The 14,065-nt window shown below is 42.6% G+C and overlaps 1 long non-coding RNA gene across 1 annotated transcript in view; it reads left to right on the forward strand.

Annotated features, from left to right (window-relative positions):
• Positions 1-1,523: 1,523 nt before the first annotated feature.
• Positions 1,524-14,065, forward strand: part of LOC117879519 — a 149,743-nt gene continuing 137,201 nt past the window's right edge. The window contains exon 1 of the long non-coding RNA XR_004646289.1: positions 1,524-1,929. This is a non-coding gene — a long non-coding RNA (uncharacterized LOC117879519). The remainder of the gene's footprint in view (positions 1,930-14,065) is intronic.

Raw genomic sequence — 14,065 nt, forward strand, 5'->3', positions numbered from 1 at the left:
TACCTCTAGTTTTGAACTAATGCAATTTCAATATGATATGGAAATAGGCTGTATTTCAGCAGAAAGTGGAAGATCTATAAAATATGCACTTTTGGTAGATTGGAGACACTGTTTCATAGACCCTCTATTTTACCCTATAACTGGCATAGATTAGTTGGAAAAAAAACTAATTGTTCTTCCCCTATACAGACACACATTCAATTTGTGCAGATCTAGAGTTCCCACTAACTACTGGGGGCTAATAGAGACTCTGTTACACCAGTATAAATGTGGAATAACTCCAGTGAAATCAGTGGGCTAACTCCAGATTTACATTGTTGTAACTGAGAACCGAATCTGGCCTATTAAGTACTTTCTCTATTGTCTTCAGCACATTCATTTATACTCCTATTTTCTCCTAGCATCCTTGCTTGTTGTTTTAATCTTGCATAACATTAGGCATGCATCTTGCCCCCAAGTAATCCATTGTGGTCTCTCAAATTGAAAAGCAAGGAGAAACACAGAGTCAGAACTTATTGTTTTAAAACCTTTCAGATTTGAATCTTTGGTAGTCAGCGGTTAAGAAAGGCTGTTCTGCCTGAGACTGCATGTACAACACTTGTGGAGGAAGCAATGTGATATTTCATAACATGCAGAGTAGAAAAAGGAAGAACAAAGATCAAGAGGAAGTTGGAGTTCTTTCATAAGTTTCAAACTTTTTCAAAGTCTGGGTAAGTTTGCATTTGGTTTGGGGACACCTCAACTTTAAACTAGAAATTAGGCTATCCCACCCTTCCGCCCTTTCTCTCCATTTTTATTTTGTTTGAATAACTTTTTGATCAGAGCTTTATCACCTCGGAGATCACAAGGAAAAGAAACCACTTAAGCATTACTTGCCCTGCAGCTTCATCTCAGGACTACATCTCCTGGTTCAGTCTGGCAGTAGCTGAGCAGGAGTTGATGTGACTGCTTCCAAGGCTGTAGGATTTTTTTGTTTGTTTGTTTTATGAGTAGGCAATAGTGGTGTTTGAGGATTTGGGGCAGCTAAAAGTATTATCTATCATTTCTCCCCTTCCAGATGCAGTAACATCTCTTGACCCCTTTTTTCCTCCTGGCTGTTGTCCCAATAAGCTATTACCTCATTTAAGCAGTACTTACCCCGCTTAATTGGCACTCTCTTGCTGAAATGTAATACTGTAGGATTCTATTGATTGGATGCTTTAGATGTCATTTTAAAAAAGATAGTTTTATCTTTTAATTCTATGAAAGGAAACATGAAAAAACTTTGTCCTAAATGAAGTCCCCTTTTTCTTCCTTTCAGTATGTGGTGGGTTGTTCATTCCACAACAGCCTAGAAGGGGATTAATGAGACTGAGAAAAGGCCAATTAACCAGATTGGATACAGCCAAGGGGAAACAGCTGCCTAAGTAATCTCTGAATAATGATAGAACCCAGCTGGAAAGGAAAAAGCAAGGCTAGGATGAAGCCAGGAAGCTGGCAGTGGAAAGAGGGCTGCAGTGAAGGAGCCTGTAGCTACTCTCTGGACAGTAAAGAGGGAAAGAAGGGAGACTAGGTGGAGAGGGTGTAGGAAAAGGCTCGGGGAAAAGGCAGCAAGATGTAAGATGGTGCAAACCTTGGCTGCTGATTAGAGGATCCTTCAGCTGAAACCTGGAGTATAGGGTGGGTCTGGGTTCCCCTCCCAGACACTGGGGAAATGGCATAGTTTGGATAGTGAAGGGAAGACTGCCATCTTGGAGGCAGAGACTTTGATATCTGGGAAGGGGGGAAAACACACAGTGACCTGGCCAGATCACCAAGCCATGAAGACAAAGCACCCTGAGTCACAGAGAGAGAGAGAGTGGCAGCTGGGTGTGCATTGAGCTGTAGAAGGGTGTGTTGGACCTGGAAAGAGTGAATCCCCAGACGCAGCCACAAGGAAGCACCCCAATGGTGAGTGGACCCCATGAGAGAATAACTATTAGGAAAAAAAAATGTACCAGTAACCAAATTAAGACATTCTCTGCTGGTCAGACTTCTGTATGGATATTCTACTGCCAAAAACTTGCTGCTTTTTTTTTTTTTAAAACTAACATTTAGAACCCAATATTTCCACAACAACGCCATGTTTCTCAGAAACAGAAGAGGGAGAATAGTTTCAATTATTATTTCTATTCCCTTCTCAAGTGCTCTGCTAATATCAATCAGATCAAATCCCAGAAACTGCACCATGGTTGTAGTAACTGTAATTACTGGTAAGTCATTGGTATGGCTCAAATGTTGAAGGAACTAGGAATAATGGAGATTCCCTCATTAGATGTAAATTAGTTTTACTTAGTTAATATTTATTATGCAAGAAGAGAAAAGGATGGAGAAATTGCCCATTAATGGCTTGACCCTACTGGAATTTTGCCACTTATTTCACACCATTGGAATTCAACCTAGAAGTAGTCAGGAGGGGTTTAAATTAATAGCAAAAGGGGAAGGTAAAAAGAGAGAAGATATGAGCCAATAAGATATGAGCACTCAGCCGAAAACCAAGATGTTGAGAACAAAGGACATGAAGACAAGAAATTCTGACATTGTGTGTACACTAGTGCTAGGACCTTGAGTAACAAAGAAGAGGAATTGGAATTACTCATTTGAGCATAAATTTGATCTAGTTGATGTTACTTAAACCACGTGGTATGATTTGTACAACATGAATGTTAAAGTCAATGGTTATAATCTACGTAGGTATGATCAAGTGGGCAAAAGGGGAGGGGGTTAGGCATTCTGTGTCAAAAATGGTGTAACCTGTTTGAGTCCCTGGTAACTGAGAAGAAAGTGATCTTGAATGCTTATGGATCAATGACCTAACAGATAAAGCACGAGATGGGGTGTTAGTTGGTGTCTGCTACAATAGGACACAGGGTGAGTGCCTCCTTACACACCTATCCATAATGTGTAGGCAGGACCGGCTTTAGCAGGTGCGGGACCCTATGCTGGGATGCGAATTGTCTCGCACCCCTTCGCCCCCTCACTGCCCCATTGGATCCCTCCCCAAATCCCTGCCCTGGCCCCGTGTCTTCCCCAAGCACGCTGCATTCCTTCTCCTCCCCCCTCCCTCCTAGGCTTGCGCTGATCAGCTGTTTGGCTGCGCAAGCGCTGGAGGGAGGGGGGAGAAGCAGGATGCGGCTTTTTTTTTTTTTTTCCCGCTCCGCCGGCAGCCCCGGACATTGTGGGGCCCTCTTAGGCATGGGGCCCCATTCTGGGGAATCGGCCGAATCGGCTTAAAGCCAGCCCTGTGTGTAGGGGGAAAAATGTGATCATGGGGGACATCCATTTGAGTGACATTTACTGGAGGTGGCATGCTGCCAGTACTAAAACATCTCTGGAATTTCTAAACATTGTAGATAACAATTTCCTAACTCAAAAAGTGTTGCAACTAACATGGGGGAATTTTTTATTAGACCTTATCCTAACAAATAAAGAGGAATTGATCACAAAACTAGAAGTTACCGGTAGCTTAGGTAGGTATAAGTAGTCATGACTTGATCACATTTATAATGTGCAAGCAAAGTCCAGACCAGTAATATATATAATATATATACTTAGTGCTTTAATAGAGCTAATTTCACAATGCTGAAAACACATATGAGCCAAATCAGCTGTGAGGAAGAATTTAATGAGAAAAATGTGAATTATAATTGGGAATCACTCAAGAGCATCTTACTAGATGCCCAAAAAGTCACAATCCCACAACTGAGGAAGAAGGCCATGCTGGGTAAACCAACCTGGTTTGGAGCAGAAGTGAATGCATCTGTATTTAAAAAAAAAAAAAAAAAAAAAAAAGTTTGTGTGTGTATAGATATATATAGATATATCAAATGGATGAAAGGGGACACTGATGGTAATGAATACAAATAAGAAGTTAAGAATTGTACAAAATTGATTAGCAGCATTAAGGATAATAAGGAGGGTTTTTTTTTTTTTTTTTTTTTAAAGTATGTTAGGAATAAACAGAATCCTGAAAATGGTATTGGTCCATTACTAGATGGAAATGGTGGTAGAAGAAGAAGAATTAACAATAACGTAGAAAAGTCAGAAGTATTCAATAAATATTTCTGTTCTGTGTTTGGGGGTGGGGAAAACAGATGTTATAGCCTCATCATATGATGATCACTCTTTCCATTCCACTAGTATCTCATGAGGATGTCAAACAAAAGCTACTAAAGCTAAGCATTTTTAAATCAGCAGGTCCAGATAACTTGCATCCAAAAGAGCTGGCTCAGGAGCTCACTGGGCCATTAATGTTGATTTTTTTTCAGTAACTCTCAGATTACTGGGAAAGTTCCAGAAGACTGGAAGAAAGCTAATTTGCCAATTTTAAAAAGGGTAAATGTGATGATCTGGATAACGATAGACTTATCAGCCAGGCTTCTATCAGCATGGGTTTATAGAAAATAAATCCCATATAACGAGGTATCTTTTTTTATGAGATTACAAATTTGGTTGATAAAGATAATATACTTAGGCCTTGTCTACACTACAGAGTTTTATTGACACAAGTTATGCTGATGTACAGCGACCGCTGTAATTAAATCACTTTTGCATGTCCACACTATGCCAACACTCCCCAGCACTACTTTTTCCCTGTTCTATCGCCTCCCATTATATTTTTGCATCCTTTGGGCATTTCAGATGACCTTCTGGAGCTCCTTGTTCCCCCTTTGTCTTTCTGCCCTTTTCCCTCCAGCATTCTCTCCCTTTTAAATTAGAAGCTGATCTGACTTCAGTGGATAGGTCTGAGAGACCTGCACCAGTCTTGTGTTAAGATCACATTTTGTATCAATCCCACTGCAGGTCTGGGAGAAACCTTAGCTTATTGTAGTTTTGTTTTGTTTTAAAAGGTTAATTCTTTAATCTTAAATAGTGAAGTAACTAGAATTTACCTGATATAACTCTCTTTAAAAGTTTAACATTGTTTAATTTAGTAAAAAACAGACAGACTTGGTCTGCCATCTCTCCTTGGTCACGTTGATTTGTTTCTATGACTTGTGGTGGGGTGTGTGGGTTTTGTTTGTTTGTTTTTTAAGATTCTGTGTCAGTTTTTGTTTCTAAAGGCCTACTTGTGAGTGAAGGATCTGATTATATCCTATTAGAATAGGACAGAAATAGTACAGAGTCCAGGTGAGAGTTGAGTGAATCATCTTCTACTACACACCCAATATATGATCTTTGATCATATGTACGGTAGCTAAAAATAATAAAACTTTTATTGCCACAGTAATACTTCAATGTGTGTCTTATATAGAATACCTCCATGCTTTGGAGGGTTTGAGGCACTCCAGTCTTGCTCTGTGCCTGGCACTTTTCAGCATAGTTACCCTATTGTCTTGTTGCCTGGATTGTCTGTCAGGCTAGTGCAATGTTAACAGAAATATTCTGATGGCCTGATAAGGGCTCAATTAATGTAATTCATTTTTTTTTATATATTTCATGGATTTGTTTTATAATTTAGGTACTTATCATACACTGCATGGGCTGCTCCTGGGCAGGAAAAAGGAAACACTGTAAGTTTCAGCTTGTAGAGTTTCCTGCAAAGTCCTCCCTGAGAAGCGTGGGGAACATGGTAAAATTCTCATTGACTTCAGTGGGATCAGGGTTAGGTCAGTCTGAAGCACTCTTGCAAATCCCACCTTTAGGGCTGGTTCAGCTCTCAGTTACACTGGTTGATTTCAATGTTTTCAATGAACAAGAGTTGCATGTGCTTGATACCTTAAAATTACACCACTTATATAAGTGCCTAAATAAACCTTTTTAGGTGCCTAACCTGAGACACTCACATGTGAAAATTCTGATCTAATTCTCTCATGCTGCTACCATACAGAGCCTCTGAGCTTTGGCAACAACCGGACTGACAGAGCATTAATTTGCACCACTAAGTACAGGGCCAGTTGATGTTTATGTTCTATTTTTTTTAAATTGTATTCTTGGCTTTACTATGTAGCGATGATGCATTTTTATTATTTACAATAAACTTAATACTATGTATTGTTTCCTTACTTTTATGTTCTAATTTTAGAAAAATGGAATCAGTTTTATTTAAACTACTTTTATCTGTAGATTTTTTTCAAATATATTACAATGCATCTTTTGTTAGATAATATTTAATATAAATACTGTGAGAGAAACTAGCCCTATCATTCCAGAAAGGCAGACCAATTGTTATTGCTTTCATGCTCAATAACCTGAAAGATGTTTTCAGTATTAGTGTGATTGCCTATCTGTATACTACAACCATTCTATAATATGCATAATTATTTTAAATGAAAAATATCAATCAGTGTAAAATATTGAAATTAGATGGTAATTTATCAGTATAATACCATGATAATATAACTGTCAAATACAAAATCCTGAATGTATTGAGGATGGGATTTTCAAAGTCACCCAGGTGACTTAGGAGCACAGATCCAATTGACTGTCAATGAAACTTGTGTTTCTATATCATGTGGGGGAGGGGGGAGGTTTTTTTTTGGGGGGGGGGTACTTTTTGTTTGTTTTTAAAATGTGCCTAAGACCTTGATCCTCAAAACACTTACACACACACACACGTTGCCAGTCTGGGGACTTGACAGAAGCAGTTCTCACAAAGAGCAGCCCAGAGACAGAAACTGAATCTGAGGCTCCTTCCTCTCATGCTTGAAAGGGAGACAAAGAGCCCATGGAGGCAGGAGCAGGGATCTGCTTGACAAGTTGGACAATCAATTGCAGGCCCAGGAGTGCCTGCACCTGGGTGGGATTGCCCTGGTGCAGGAATGTGCCCTGCACCCAAACAGATCCATGTTTGGGAGGATGAGGAGTTACTGTCCCAGAACCTGACTGTTGTGCCTGCGTGAACAACTGCAAGCCCTGGAGAGCCTGGGATTACTTGTAAATGTGAGATGAACCTAGGCAGTGACAGTTTTGTGGAGAGAGCTGGCTGTAGAGAGTTGTTAAAGCATCCCAAGGAGAAGCAGCCCAGGGCTGCCCAGAGGATTCAGGGGGCTTGGGGCAAAGCAATTTTGGGGGCCCCTTCCATAAAAAAAGTTGCAATATTATAGAATACTATATTCTCGTGGGGGCCCCTGTGGCCCCGGGGCAAATTACCCCACTCTGCCCCTCCCCCCTTCCTCCCCCCCCCCCGGCGGCCATGGGAAAAATAAACATTTAAAAACCTTCCGCATCTCGGCAAAAAACCAGTTTTGAGAGAACTTCTTTTCAAGTCACCTTTACAAGGTATCACTGGTTCTCAGCACCAGCTAGTGCTAAAAGGCACTAAAGCTCATTAAAAGGGTTGGACAAATATTTTCTGTCAAAACTTTTTTTTTTTTAATCAAAAACTAGGGGTTTTTAAAAAGCAGAAAAAAATCACAGACAATGTCTGCTTTCCTTCAAAATTTGTTGTGGTTTTTTATATTTGAAAAGCCGAAATTAGTCTGCCAAAACTTGAACATGGTTTGGGGTTTCAGAAGTGTGTGGCCAAATATTTGCTGCTTGCTGTGTTTGATTGTTTAAAGAAACAATCAAAAAATTCTGCTTAAAAAAAATCCAAAACTTTTGAACCACCTCAGCTTGTGACAAATGCCTGAGCCCATCCAGTCAGAGATTTTTCCAGGTTTCTGATACTCTGCTAGCTTCCTAAACAACAAGGAGTCTGGTGGCATCTTAAAGACTAACAGATTTATTTGGCTACCCCCTGATACTTGCTAGCTTCCTTGACTCATATCTGTCTCCATAACTTCGGGTTCACTTAGGTTAGAACATAAGAATGGCCATACTGGGTCAGACCAAAGGTCCATCCAGCCCAGTATCCTGCCTACCAACAGTGGCCAATGCCAAGTGCCCCAGAGGGAGTGAACCTAACAGATAACGATCAAGTGATCTCTCCTGCTGTCCATCTCCACACTCTGACAAACAGAGGCTAGGGACACCATTCCTTATCCATCCTCGCTAATAGCCATTAATGGACTTAACCTCCATGAATTTATCTGTTTCCTAGAGACTGGCTCCATGGGGTCCTTCATAAACTGGAGACGGTTACTGTGGGATTGTCTTTAGTATAGCTTAAGTACATACTCCATGAACTGAGCATTTGAGCTTGTTCCAGAATCTGGAATGAGCCATGTTGTGAAAACTGAAATGCTCAAAATAGCATATGCATGTGAATGGACACAGGGTGCTAAAATTAAATTAACCCAGGGGTTCTCAAACTGGGGGTTGGGACCCCTCAGGGGGTCACGAGGTTATTACTGGGGGTCACGAGCTGTCAGCCTCCACCTCAAACCCTGCTTTGCCTCCAGCATTTATAATAGTGTTAAATATATAAAAAAGGGGTCGCACTCAGAGGTTTGCTATGTGAAAGGGGTCACCAGTACAAAAGTTTGAGAACCACTGAATTAACCCCTCTGGAGCCTCGGGGAATGCAGAGGAGGGGGGATCTCCCTTGGTAGGGTTGTGAAGAAGGTAGATGGTGTATGATATTGCTCTTCTCATGTGATCCCTCCCCCATGGCTCTCTTGGCTCTATCACTGTTAATCTAAAGTGGCTAATTTTAAATGAAGCTACCCTCCCCTGATATGAATCTCCTTATGGCACTGAAATTAAATGTAGACTATAATTTGGCATTTGAGAAGTGAAAGGGATGGTAGCCCTAAGGGGAAAGATAACAGCTTGGCTCATTGTGTTAAATAGCTGTCTGCAAGCCTCAAACTGCTGAATGAGCTTTAGGGTAGGGAAGGCTGTGCCTCCCCAAACAGCCTGCCCTCTATCTGACCTCCACCCACTTCCTGCCCCCCGACTAGCCCCCTCAGAATCCCTGACCCATCCTGCTCCATATCCCCTCACCGCCCCCCCACCAACCCCCCATCCCCTGACTGCCCCGACCCCTATCTACCCTCCCCCCCACCGAGTCCTGACAGATCCCCGGAACGTCCATGATCCAACCCCCCATTCCCTGTCCCCTGACCGCCCCCGCAGCAGCACTGTCCAGGGCCGCTCCTGGGTTAACGCCGCCTCTCTCGGAGCCTCAGCACGCCGCGTCCAGGAGCTGCCCTGGCCCCTGGACAGCGCTCCAACGATAGGGTGACCAGATGTCCCGATTTTATAGGGACAGTCCCGATTTTTGGGTCTTTTTCTTATATAGGCTCCTATTACCCCCCCACCCCACCCCCCTGTCCCGATTTTTCACATTTGCTGTCTGGTCACCCTATGCAGCGATGTGATTCCGGTGGGACCGGAGCTCACATTCCCGCCCCCTTACCATGCGGATCTGACTCAGTGGAAGGAACTCAGGCCCCCCTGGAGCCACGCCGCTGCAGCGCTGTCCAGGGCCGCTCCTGATGCGGCGTGCTGAGGTGCCGGGGGATGGGGGGAGGTGGGGCTGGTGGCCTGGGGCAAATTGCCCCATTTGCCCCCCCACTCTGGGCAGCCCTGAAGCAGCCTCAGAGTTACTATTTGTCTTAGAAGGGGAGGAGATGCCATGTTTGTCTCTTAGGTAGAGAAATAGAGACTGACTTGGAGCCCACAAAGGAGAGCCCCAAACTCAGCTGCCCTGCCACGCTACCACTGACCTAAGGCCTGTAAGGAGACTTCGTGGACATTCTTATTGGTTTAAGTCATTTATAAGCATTTAGTGCTAATTGCTGTGAGATTTGGTTGATTAATCAAGTATCTGATTTCTGTACTTATTCCCTTTCTCTTCTTTCAATTTACCCCATCCTGCCCTTGGAATAAAACAATGTTTGGCTTTATCTAATGATCCTTGACTTCTTGTACTTAACCCCTACTTTCTCTAGGACATTACAGTGTATATCTATTAGTTTATGCACCCAGCCCCTGGATGGAAGCACTGAGTGCAAAGAACCCTGGGGCCTACTGGTGCTAAGATCCTTCAGTGAGGAGAAAGGAAAAAGGAGTCTTTGCCACTCTTGGTGATTGATGAATCACCACGAGGGGGGCTACATATGTGCTGCAAGTAGTTTAAGTGCCTACAGTTTCCCTATGACATACGTTCTTGTAGGATTGGGACCTAAAATTGAACCAGACAAGGAGTGGGAGAGGCCTCAACATGAATGCCCTTTCTTACAAATAGGCAGCTATTAATTACAGAATTTTTGCAAGCTGGGCCCAAACTGTTAGCAAATAAGAATTCCTCACAGACTGAATAGCAGTAAAGACAGACTATGAAACCACACCCCGTCTTTCCCCTGAAAGGCAGATAAATTGTCTCCATTCATTTAACTCAGAATCTCAATAATAAGTGTACTAGTCTGAGGCTTATCAGCAGGAAGTTTTTCATGGCCATCTGGTTACTCTGAAACCTGTCATGGAGTTTGTTGCACTTCTGGAGGAGATCACTCAGAAGGAGTGACTTGCTGATATTCTTATCAGATTACAAGCCTCTCTGGCCTTGCATTTCTGAAAGATAGTAAATCACACCTGAACAGCTTGAATCTCCAGCTTCTGGGGAAATTCCTCTCCTCTTCTTCCTAGGAAGGAAACATTGCCTTCCAAGTAACAATGAAGGTCTTTCAGGGACAGCTAGAGTCAAATGATCTTTCACACTTTGCAGCTTTTCAACAAATGCCCAAGAAGTAAGAGTGTGAGAGGCTTTTCAGGGTTGGATAGAATGAAACTGGTCAGAAATTTCCTATCAAAAGGTGTTTAGACAGAAAATGTGTTTTTTCCACAAAATCAAAACATTCTATAGGAAAATCCCCAGGCCTGGTGGATTCCATCTCCCATGATACACTGTGGTCTCATGTCTAGTTGAGCCACTGCAGTGCACCATGGGAGTCTCTGACATGGGGCATCATGCAAAATATAGTCTAGCCAAGGGACCCAGCCCATATTTCCCTTTTTCCCCCTTGCCACATCAATAAAACAGGATTTCCAGAATCTCTTTTTAGAGAAGTAGTGTCAGTCTTCCAATTGATCCTTACAGCATATTTCATTTTTCTATATGTTTTGTAAAGATCTGTGTACACTCACAGCACTTGAAAAATCTACAATACGTGTGCAAGTCTGATGCAGCTCTCAGGTTCCTGGCAAGCTGTCAGTCCAAACTTACGTACCACTCCAATGCTTCTTTAGAAAGTCTAGCAGTCTCAGTGGGAAGGAAGGCAGGTCTTAGCCACTAATTCAGGGGTCATTATGTGATATTGTTAATGTGCACTTCAAATTCAAAAACCACAGAGTTATTATCAACAGTGTTTTGTTTTCCTCAGTGCATGTATGCATGACAGGTCTCTGTTTTCTCCCACTGCTACCCTGTATAAACACTACTGCCAGGCTTTTTGCTCTTTAAAGGACCCAGCTATCTTAAGCAATCTGAAGCCTGGTGTGGGGGTACAAGTCTTTTCACACCCCTGGTGGGAACCATGAACTCTAGATGCTCCCACCTCACTGGTGTCTCTTGGAGGAGACCCATCTCTCCCTCCCCGCACAAGACAGAAAATGGCCTGGGGTTTGAGCCCATGACCACAAGGGGAGTTAGACATTGCAATGCTCAGCATTGCAATGTCCACCTTTTAGGTGCCTAGAAAATCACTGAATCCACAAAGCCTGAGTTAGGTGCCCAGGCTCCTTATACAATGAATGCAGGGAGAAAGATGCTTAAGAATGGGATCCACAAAAACCAGCAAGCTAGGCAGCCCCCTGTTTAAGCTAGTCTGTAGCAGATGCTGACAAAAGGAGTGTGTCCTATGCCTTGTCCTTTCGGGAGTTAGGTACCTAAATTCAGGCTGAAGGAAAGCACCTATGTCTGCCTGGGATCTACCGCTGGGAACTCTCTCCTGAAGTTAGGTGCCTAAGCCAGTTTTTGCAAAAACACTGGAGGAGAAGGTGCCACCCTTATAAATTTTCAGCCCTGTTGTTAGAGCACTCACCCAGGATGTGGAAGACTGGGGTTCAATTTCCCCCTCTGCCTGATGCAGAGAAGGGATTTGAACAGCACACTCACACTAACCACTGGGCTATGGAATATTCTGATGAGAGACTGAGGAAAGGCCACCTGTTGACATTGTTCCATTGTGGATCTCAGTGGTGCCTAAATTTTGGATAGGCATCTAAATCCTTTTGTGGATCTGGGCTTCAGGAATTAATTCCTCATCAGAATTCAGATGCAGCTCACAGAAGCATCCCCAGCTGATGCAGCTGAGTCTATTTTTTTTTTTTAAACCACCACCAACAACAAAATGCTCCTCTGAGAGGAAAGAAGCCTGGGATGACTCTACTTGGTATGGTTTGTTTTTGTTTGTGTGTGTGTGTCTGGTGGTGTGTGTATTAAATGTAAGGCTGCAAGGAAGTAATACAGCTAGAGATTTCCCAGATAAGCGTCAATTTGGGTTAAGCCATAACCCTGGCATTAATCCCTGTCCTGTAGTCTGTAGATCTGCAATTATAACCTAATTAAGTTTTTGGAGGGCAGGGACTGTCTTTTTGTTCTCTATTTGTACAGCACCCTCACACAATTGGCTCTTAGGTGCTATGATGGTAATATAATAATAATTTCAGTAGCTGAATCTTATTACAGCAGCAGTGGATATGTGGTCTCTTGCTATTCCAAACTGCTTCAGCTGTCATCCTGATCTGATCAGAAAATGGTTACAGCACGGTAGCCAAAGATGATGAGTGACTCTCAAAAAGCCCTGCTTTGTATGAGAAGGCTTGATGCCTTCTTCCTTTTCCATCTACTCTCTGGCTGCTTCATTTTAAGGGCATTTAGGACAGAAGGAAAACTAATGGAATACTAAAACAACAAGGAGTCTGGTGGCACCTTAAAGACTAACAGTATCTGTTGTTTTTGTAGATACAGACTTACACGGCTACCTCCGATACTTAATGGAATAGTGATTTCTGAGAAACAAAACAAATGAAGTAGTCAGTGAATGCATCCTGTAACCAGACTTGGATGTGCACAAGAGCCTCCTCTTGGATAACACTGAACATATATACTACAATGTACCAGGAAGACAGCAAGAGAAACACTGGAGGACTCTCTATAAGGCCTGGGCTACATCTAGAACTTAGTTCGACCTAGCAACATTTCTCAGGGACGTGAAAACTTTTACACACTGTGTGATGTAGTTAGGTCTACCTAACCTGCACTGGAGACACCAATAGGTCAACAGAAGAATTATTCCATTGATCTAGTTACGGTCTCTTGAGGGACTGGCGTTCATACAGTAACAGAAACACCTTCCATTGCTGTGCTCCTGCTTCTTTCTTACCCATGCCTGGAGTTTGGCTGTTAATATTTGCAGCCTGGCTATGTCAATCTATTCCTGTCCTCGGGCTACATTGGGAGAGGCCAAAAGCAGGATATATTTTCAATGCACTGATCACCACGAAGAGCTGTTTCTCATGTGGAACTAACGTGAGTAATGTCTTGGTTTTCCCTTGGCTTCATCGGCCATGCTCCTTTCTTTTCATATTGTTGACCAGACAGTGTTTATTTCTGGTTCTTTGCTGATTTCTCTAGGCAAATGATTCGCTTTTGTTTTGGATTCTTTTCCATTTGATTGGTTCAGTGATATGCCGGTGTCATTGCTCTGCCAGGATGTAAATCATGCAGAAGAAGCACTCGGTGAATGATTTAATCAAATATCTGTAGTGCTGCATGTAATAACATCTTCTGACTACCCCAGGCTGTTAGGGCGAAAACAAGAGACAGCAATAAGTATACAAGAGGCTAGATTCTGTCCTGACTGACACTACATGCAACCCTACTGATTTCTTTTGACAAATGTGTTCTTGAGTATAAAACACATAGGGTAGACTTCTACCCTCATTTATACCTTGAGGAGGTAAGCTGAGGCAGAAAGTAGCTCACAAACTAACAGGGAAGCTTAAAGAATTTATTTTTAATTGTGGCTATGTCTTCCCATGCTATCTTGAATCCAGCTAGCATGGGAACAATACCAGTGAAGATAGTACTTGGCTCACTAGCCTGCTCTGAAGTCTTCTCTGTTGTTGTTACCTGTGCTAGCTGGATTCAAGCCAGCTCAGGTAGGCTAGTCTCTGCACAGCTTTTGCTTTGTAGATATACTCTTAGGGGTAGTTT

Source organism: Trachemys scripta, chromosome 6 (assembly GCF_013100865.1).
Source record: "Trachemys scripta elegans isolate TJP31775 chromosome 6, CAS_Tse_1.0, whole genome shotgun sequence".
Classification (NCBI taxonomy): Eukaryota; Metazoa; Chordata; order Testudines; family Emydidae; genus Trachemys; species Trachemys scripta.